Here is an 8,657-nt window from a genome sequence, read left to right as displayed (position 1 = left end):
AGGAGAGGAGAGGAGAGGAGAGGAGGAGATTCAGATTTTTTATCACTGAAACTTCTTCTGCCAGGGTAGCAACAGATAAGGAGGGGGGCAGGGTAGGAGGAATAGAGGGCAATGGGTTCCTGGACTCTCCTGGCAGCTGGAAGGAGGGAAAGGTAGGCTAAAGCAGGCCCAGGTCAAGGATAAGGTTTAGGAGCTAGGCAGCTCCTGGGGCTTTGTCAGAGTGCTGGGCACCAGGGTCTGGTTTCCATGGTTTAGAAAGCTGCAGAAGGCTTTCATGTCAAAAGGCAGAAAGACTCTATGAATATTTCATTAGGAAAGCAATGTGCTGTGCTGCGGGGAACATCTGGCTGGAGTCTCCAGGGACCTCTGGCTCAGTGCAGGAAGCAGGGACTGTGAAATGTGGAAAAAGAAGAGAAGATGAGGAGGAATAGGAGGAGGAGGAAGACAGACAGGGAGATAAATACAGAGATAGAAGAGAGAGAAAAGAGAGACAGTGGTGGAGAGATAGAGAAGAGACAGAGAGAGTTGAGAGATGCCCATGGAGGAGGAAAGGAGAGGGGGTAAGTGTAAGCTCCGAAACCTAGAGGGGCGTCAGCATAGGACCCCCCACCTCCTGCTGCTGGGACTCAACACTATTGCTGCCAATTCAATTCACTTTAATTCAGCAAGCATCAGTTAAGCACCTGCTGTTTGCCAAGCCCTGGGGATACAGTGACAAAACCAGAACTCACTATTTCTACCTGCCCAGAGGGAGGGGGTGGCCTTCTCTGATGCCAGAACATTCCCTGTACCAGAGGTCGGATCAAAGGGGATCAGAGGCATAAAGCCTTTGGTGATGGGGAGTAGGGGACAGGGAACCTCATAAAGAGGTGATGGGGAGTAGAGGACAGGGAACCGGCTGTGCAGCCAGAAAGATCTGGGTTCAAGTCCTGTCTCACATGCAAACTGTGTGACTTGGGGAAGGTTCTTGACTTCTCAGTGCTCTAGGGACTAAACACACAAGAACCTTTGGTCTTGATACCAAAGAGCCACACTCTACCTGTGGCCTCAGTGGCCAAGGGCCGCACTTGAGGACCTAGAGGGCCACACATGGCCTCGAGGCCGCAGGTGCCCCACCCCTGGCCTAACATCTAGACAGCTCTCTAATTCATACATTGCAGGGAAGGTGCCAAGCCAAAGGGGATGAAGGTCCCAACACCAAGGAAATCACAGCTCCTGACCCTCTCCCCCTTTCATGATTTCCTCTGGGTAGGGCAGCCTGCCTTCAGGCCTCCAGGAAGCACAGGCCAGTGAAGAGCATGGGAGAGAAGGGTGCATGTCACAGATAAAGCTGCACCCCTCAGGAGGACCCCAAGGTCATGGCGTAATAACAGTGCACAGAGTTCTAGAGCTTTATGGTTTACACAGCACTTTTCTCACAACGCACACGCACATGCACACATACAGCCAGGCAGCCTGGATTTGGCAAAGGATGACTGCATTGTTCTCTCTGTTTTCTAGATAAGGACAGACAGAGAAGAGAGAGATAAAAGATGCCTGTAGAGGAGGAAAAGAGAGGAGGTATCAGAGAGGAGATCTGCTCAGTCACACTGCTGCTGAGTGCTTACCAAGCCAGTGAAGGAGCAACCCAGGGCCTGAGCTCATCAGTCAATCAGTCTGTCAGCTGGCATTTATAGAACACCTACTATATGCCAGGCACTGTGCTAAGCACAGTAGGGACAAAAGAAGCTCCCTGATCATGAGGAGAGGAAAAAGGAAAGAAGGAAAGGAAAGATGGAGGGAAAGAAGGAAGGAAGGAAGGAAGGAAAGAAGGAAGGAAGGAAGGAAGGAAGGAAGGAAGGAAGATGGAAGGAATAAAAGAAAGAAAGGAAGAAAAGAAGGAAGAAAGGAAAGAAGGAAGGGAGGAAGGAAGAGAAAGAAAGAAAGAGAGAGAAAAAAAGAAAAAGAGAAAGAAAGAGAAAGGAAGGAAGTAAGGAAGGAAGGGATGGAGGGAGGAAGAGAAAAGAAAGAAAGAAAGAAAGAAAGAAAGAAAGAAAGAAAGAAAGAAAGAAAGAAAGAAAGAAAGAAAGAAAGAAAGAAAGAAAGAAAGAAAGAGAATGAAAGAAAGAAAGAAAGAAAGAAAGAAAGAAAGAAAGAAAGAAGGAAGGAAGGAAAGAGAAAGAAAGGAAGGAAGGAAGGAAGAAAAGAAAAAAGGAAGGAAGAAAGAAAGAGAGAGAGAGAGAGAGAGAGAGAGAAAGATAGAAAGAAAATGGAAATGGTTCTACTGTCAGAGGAGTGAGGTTCATCTCCTAGCCCCTTCATCAGGGCTTTGTGAGTTCAGATCTGACCTCAGACGTTTAGTAGTTGGGTGGCCCTGGGAAAGTCACTTAACTTCTATCTGCCTCAGTTTCCTTGTCTGTAAAAGGAGGACCATAAACCCACCCACCTCCCAGGGTTGTTGAGAGGATCAAATGAGAAAACATATGTAAGTGCTTTTCCAGCTTTAAAGAACTAAGTAAATGCTAGTTTACCACCAAGTACCTATAGGAGTTAGGAGTCACTTAGCCAATGGCCTCTACCTGGTCCAGAGAGAGCAGGGCTAGGAAGCCACATAGACCCAAACTTGACCCTGGACCAAGGTTTACTCCCATCAACCTATCCTACTGGACACCTGACCTATGGGCACAACTATGCCATCCAGAATGTTTGTGCTAGATTACTACCTTGGCCCCTCCCCCACAAGGGCATTTGCATATACATGGTAGAACAGAAGAAGGTTCACTAGGTACAGCAGGTTTTTCTTTTCTGGTCTATATTACAGCCACCCAGTAGCCTTCAAAGCTCTCCTGCCTGTCTGTGCTTATTTTGGGCACTCTGGGCCTCAATTTCTTCATCCATAAAATTAAGGGTTGGCCTCTAAAGTCATTTCCATCTCTAAAACTTGAATCCTCTGAAATGGGAAGCCTAGCCCAGGCAGTAGGACAGCAGAACGGAATGGGGAGGGTGGCAGTTCACTTCCAGGTTGCTGTTTCTGGTTTCCCATCCTGTCCTTCTCCAGGTCCCCTAGTCTCTCCCAAGTTCCTTCTCATTCTTTTTGTACTGCCCCCAACCACCCAGGTAGAAGACAAGGTGGGACTCAAGAGCCTGCCCAGATATGGAAAAGCTATTGGGCCCACAAAGTGAGCAGGCAGGGTCTGCTCTAGACATGTCCACAGAAAGCAAAGGGAGGACAATCTGTGGACCAAGGCAAGGCTGACAGTGAGCTCCCTGAGGAAGCCTTACTCATCCTGAACCAGCAAAGTCAAGTGCACAGCGGACTTCTGCTGAGCTCCAGGTGGGTAGGATGAGCAGGAAGCTCATTGTCAGGGTTCTTAACTGGACAGGAACAGTGAGGGTCTTGTGTGAGCTGCAGTTTTCATTAAATTTGAGGCTTCACACTCCTTGTTGAGGGAGTGTCAACCAACCCTCCAGGGTCTCCCTCTACCTTCCCCCCAGCCCCATCAAGTCCCTCTAGGAGTTAGGGGTCAGTTAGTCAATGGCCTCTACCTAGTCCAGAGAGAGCAGGGCTAGGAAGCCACATAGACCCAAACTTGACCATGGATCAAGATTTACTCCCATCAACCTATCCTACTGGACGCCTGATCTATGGGCACAACTATGCCATCCAGAGTGTTATGCCTGCAACTCAGGTCTTCCTATCAAGAATACCCCACTGGGGGTATAACAAGATATTAAAAACAGAAGGCGTAGAGAATCAGCTACTTCACAATGCTATGTATAGAAAGAGATGGATTGCCAAGTGGTCAAGAGGCAGGGGGGGTGGGGATTAGGGGAGGTCAAAAATCAAGTTGCTAGGTAGGATGATGGATAGGGTGCTGGCCTGAGTTCAAATTACCACAATGAACACAAAGGAAGATGCTTATCATGGGTTTCTCCTGCTAGATAGAGGCCAGCATATGCTGTAAGTAAAAGATCCTGGGATTCAAGAGAGGACTCTGAAGTTGTTCGGTATTCCTGGAGTCAGGAAGGGAATTTGGAGTGGACTTGAGATCACAAGCATATGGTGTCCACGTTCCTTCCATTCTGGAAGCCACCCACCCTGTGTTCACAGGGTATCGTTCCATCCCATGAAGTTTTCTCATGTCTGCCATCTTGAATGAGAGCAATAAGAGGCCATGTGGTGTTAGAGGAGGAGCCTTGAGGTCAGGGGAGATCAGGGTTCAAATGTCTGATCAACACCTACCAGCTGTGTGACCTCAGACAACTTATTTATATCCTATCTCTTGGCCTCTGTCTCTAAAAATGAGAATGATGACACTTGTAGCAGAAATCTCCCAAGGTTGTGTTAAGGATAAGGGAGATAATCCATATTCAGTGCTTTGCAGCCTTAAGGCATTAGATACATTTTGGCTGTTCTCATAGACCCCAGAGAACTATGTTCTGTTCTGTAGATTAAATCCCCTGAAATCTGACATTCTTGCCGTGGGCCTAAGTATATACCATAGGGCTGCCTTATAGGTGGGTCACCTTGGAACAAATCATACATAAAAACCCATACAAAATCCTCTATATAGAGCCAGAAGGGACCTTATAGGGCATCCAGTCCAGCCTTCTCACTTCTCAGGTGAGATCTAAGATGATTCTGACATACATGAAATTCCATTCTCTGTAGAAGACTTATCGTGAGTACCAGGTATTTCAAAGCCAGCAAGCTCCCCAACTCAACTCAAATAGGGGGGGGGGTGGAGAGGGTTCTCATTTGTGGCTCTCCTGGCCTTTACCAACTGCTGAAGGACCTTCTCAGAAAGCTTAGTTTTCCCCACTGGGACAAGATGGGCTGTCCAATGAGGCTGAGGTTGAGGTTTCTTGAGTAGTTTCTCAACAAAGTCAATTTTATTTCAACTATTGTGGTGACACTTCAGAGCTCTGGCAAGGACCCAAACTGCCTATGGGCCTGAAGATAGATAAGTCTAATATTAGTGATGTTCCCTGACATGTGCCCTCATTCCTGGCCAAAGGAGCTCTGAAACCTTTGTTTGCTTGAGGGTGTTCTCAATGCCAGTCTCCCAGCTAGGTTCATTCTTTCCTTTTCTTCCCAGTCTTGGAGGTGGATGCTAGCCTTCCATCTTTCACTCCCTACCTAAGGCTTCTTCAGTGGACCTTTGGGGGCTATATAAGAAGCCAGTACCCCAATTACCCACTATTTATTCTTGCTCAATAATCTCTACAATCCCATCCCTGGATCCCTTTTCCCTCTTTCCCATTGGGAGCATGGTCCGAGTCCTGCTCCAAATTCTGCCTACTAGCTCCTCCCTGGCATAGCTACACACTCAGGCCAAGCTCCTCCCCAAAGTTCCCATCAGAGCCCCAGGTCCCCACCCTGAAGCCTGTCAGCTAGGTCCTCTATTGATGCCTTTACCAGTTCCTGGCTCCAATCTTCCCCCAATATGAAAGGCAATCCATCTTCTCTAGAAAAGAGTTGACTATCCTCTGAAACTAACAGGGGCAAAGATACCTGGGAAAACCTCATTACCAATCTGTCCTCGCATCTTCCCTCAAGGAAGGGCACGCCAATGTCAGCCTGGTGAATTTTGTTTTCCATTCATTCCAGCAGCTTCTTGGTTTGTCCTTCATAATCTGTCTTGACTATAGACTAAGGACTTTTGTCAAAATACTGCCACAGCTAGCGGCAGTGAGTCCACAGTATTTCTGAGCTAGGTTGAGGTTTCCCTTTGGAGTAGAAGAGAAAGTGTACCCTCAGTCCAACAGGAGAAGCCATTCACTCACTAATGGAGGAGTGATGGTTGGACGCCTGGTCACCAAGCTGAAGTCTGGACCTGTTATCCATGGTAATACCAGTTTGGGGCCCCTAACCATCTTTCTCTTCTTTAGCCACAAAAGCATGTTATTTGGGGTACGCTAGCTGCTGCGGCAGATGAGAACCTGGCCCCCACCCTATGGTCCCAGCCCCCACCTTGCCTACTGTACTGCTTCCCACCTGCAGAATGGCCTCAGACCCAGAAGGATGCCCAGTTTGTTCTGGCTGGGCAGGTGGCAGGGCAGGGGGCGAGGAGTCCATCATTCTCAGAGCAAAAGGGGCGGCCTGCCAGATCAGAGACTCAGTCCCCTCTAAGCAGGGTAGTTCAAATCTCCTGTGCCCTCAGCAGCCTGGCTCCTGGGCACACCGATATTTGAGATTTGTTCCTTTGCCCGCAATCCTTGGCTGCGATCCCATCACTCTGCACATAGGGACCCCCGGTACAGAGCCAGGGCTGAGAGGAAGAGATATGGGGTGGGGGTGGGGGATGAAGGGAAGGAAGGGGAGCACCTCATGGGGTCTGACTTCCCAGACCTTCCAGGTTCCTCTCAGACCCCTCCTCTCCCCACACATACACTTCCCAGACTTGGCAACATGTCCTTGGCAGGCAGAAGCAGTGGGAAGGAACAGACTGACATTCAAGGAAGGCTTTGCAGGAACTCCCCAAAGAGAAGAGAGAACAGACTTCAATGTCTGGGAAGTAGGGAAGGGGCTAAAGATGATAAACTAATGGGGAAAACAAGGAAGGACATCTGTTTAGGAGGGGTGATGCCCAAGAACTGATTCTTCTTAAGATGGGTGGGGCACCCGGCAGATGGAGCTGAAGATGGTCGCCATGCTAGGATCTGCAGAGCCAATTCATACGGTTGGTCTCGGGCTCCTGTCTCTGCTCAGCCCCCGCACCCCTCCCCCTACCTCTCGCCTTCTGCCTCTGCCTGGGCAGTGCCAGCTCCCGGAGCCTTGGCATATCCCAGTGGGAACGGATGGGGTCAGCACCCTACCACCTGGAGTGCTCACACCTCTCAGTCAAGCCTGGTCCCAACCAAGAGGCCCCAACACCACGGGGCTGAGTTCCGTTCGGGGGAGCTGATGCCAGCCGATACAGAGCACGCAATCGCCCAGGAGGTCAGGAGGGCACTCCCAACACACGGGCAGAGGCACGGGCACAGCGGATCATGCTCATGGACCTCACCTCTCCCAGTCGATTTTCCAGTCCCCTTCAGCCCTCCCAGCCCCACGCCTCGGGTCCCCAATATGGAAGCGGCGGTGGCCACCCGGCCACCCATTACCTGCATTGCGTGTGTGGCCGCATCTCTCCTCGGATTGCTCGTTCACTCTCCGGGTTCGCCTGCATGCTGCAGCCTTGTCCTCCATGGCACCTCTGCCAACTCAGACGCCGCCTGCTTCAGGAGGACTTGCCAGCTATTTGTTGTGGGTTTTGTTTTGTTGGGTGTTTTTTTTTTTTTTGGCCCCATGCTGCCTGCTGGCACTCTGGCAGCAAGAGCCTTGTCGCTCCATCGATGGCATGTGTCCATTTCTCCTCCCTTCCCAAACCACCCTCCCTCACCTCTTCCTTCTCCTCTATGCCTCTGGAGTCCCCTGCAGTGCCAGCTCCGAGGGAAATTGGCAGGAACTAAACCGGAGAGATCCTCTCAGCAGCTGATTGTAGCCACGGTTTTTTTTTTTGTTTTTTTTTTTTTTTTTTGGTATTTAAAACACACACACACACACACACATACTCCCCCCACCCCCACCCCCCAACAAACAGGCAGTCCTTCTGTCAGGAACAGACCCTCGCCAAGTGAGCCAAGAAGAGGGGCATGCCTCACAGAGAGATGGGCTCTTTGAGTGGGGTAGTAACTCTCTCCAGCACCAATGACTCCATTTCTTCCTCTCTCCCCATCTCTCTCCCTCTTACGCAAACCAACGGAAAAAAAAGAAACTCAAATTCATGTCACATTTCCCAGCTTCCTGATTGGTTGTACCTTTTTTACTAGCCTGGTCCTTAAAAACTCCGTTCTACTTCCCCCTATCACCCAATTCCCACTTTAAGAGCCTGCTTCTCTACTACCCTCCTGAAGGGCTATTGGGTTTGCTGGGCTCTTGGGCCCTTCTACATGTGGCCAACTTCACCCCCATCCATTTTTCCACCTGCTTTCTCATGGAAAGCATCCTCCTCCAAGGAAGAAAACCTCTGGGACAGTTTCTTGGCCATTCCTAAGGGCGGAGATCAGAGTTTTAGGGTCATCAAAGCTCAAGCTCTGGTCCTCACTTAGCTTTCATAACCTCCCTTCCAGGACTCCAAGGGCCATCTCTAGTCATCCTGATCTAGACCTCACCACTGGCTCCAGAGGAGAAAATGAGGCTGGTGACTTTGCACAGCCCTGCGTCACTTAGATCCAAGTCACTTGCATGTCATGGCATCACTTTCCTGATGTCACGGTCCTCTTCAAGAACAAAGGACAAACAGCAACAACAACCCAGGATACCATAGTCAGGTCATGGCATCAGAAATGCGCACTTCATAACAGCCTAGTGTAATTCATTCTTGCACCTCAAGCACAAGACCTTCCATTGTTCTCATAGCACCACTGATTTAGAGCTGAAAGAGACCCTGGGGTGAGGTGGGGAGTGGGGGGTGCGGGAAGTCATCTAATTTAATGCCTTCATTCTACATAGGAAGATACCTCAAAGACATGAAATGACTCACCCGATGTTGTACAAGTAGCAATGGCAGGTCTTCACTCAACACTCTTTCCAATGTACCATACTATCTCTCAGTTTAGAACTAGAAAGGGACTTAGGAAGTTTCTAATCCAATACCCTTGTTTAACAGATGAGGAAAAAATTTGGGACATGA

Source organism: Petaurus breviceps, unplaced genomic scaffold, assembly GCF_028583685.1.
Source record: "Petaurus breviceps papuanus isolate PSGF00001 unplaced genomic scaffold, PetGlider_PUasm1.0 176, whole genome shotgun sequence".
NCBI lineage: Eukaryota > Metazoa > Chordata > Mammalia > Diprotodontia > Petauridae > Petaurus > Petaurus breviceps.
Note: the sequence above shows the minus strand (reverse complement) of the source record.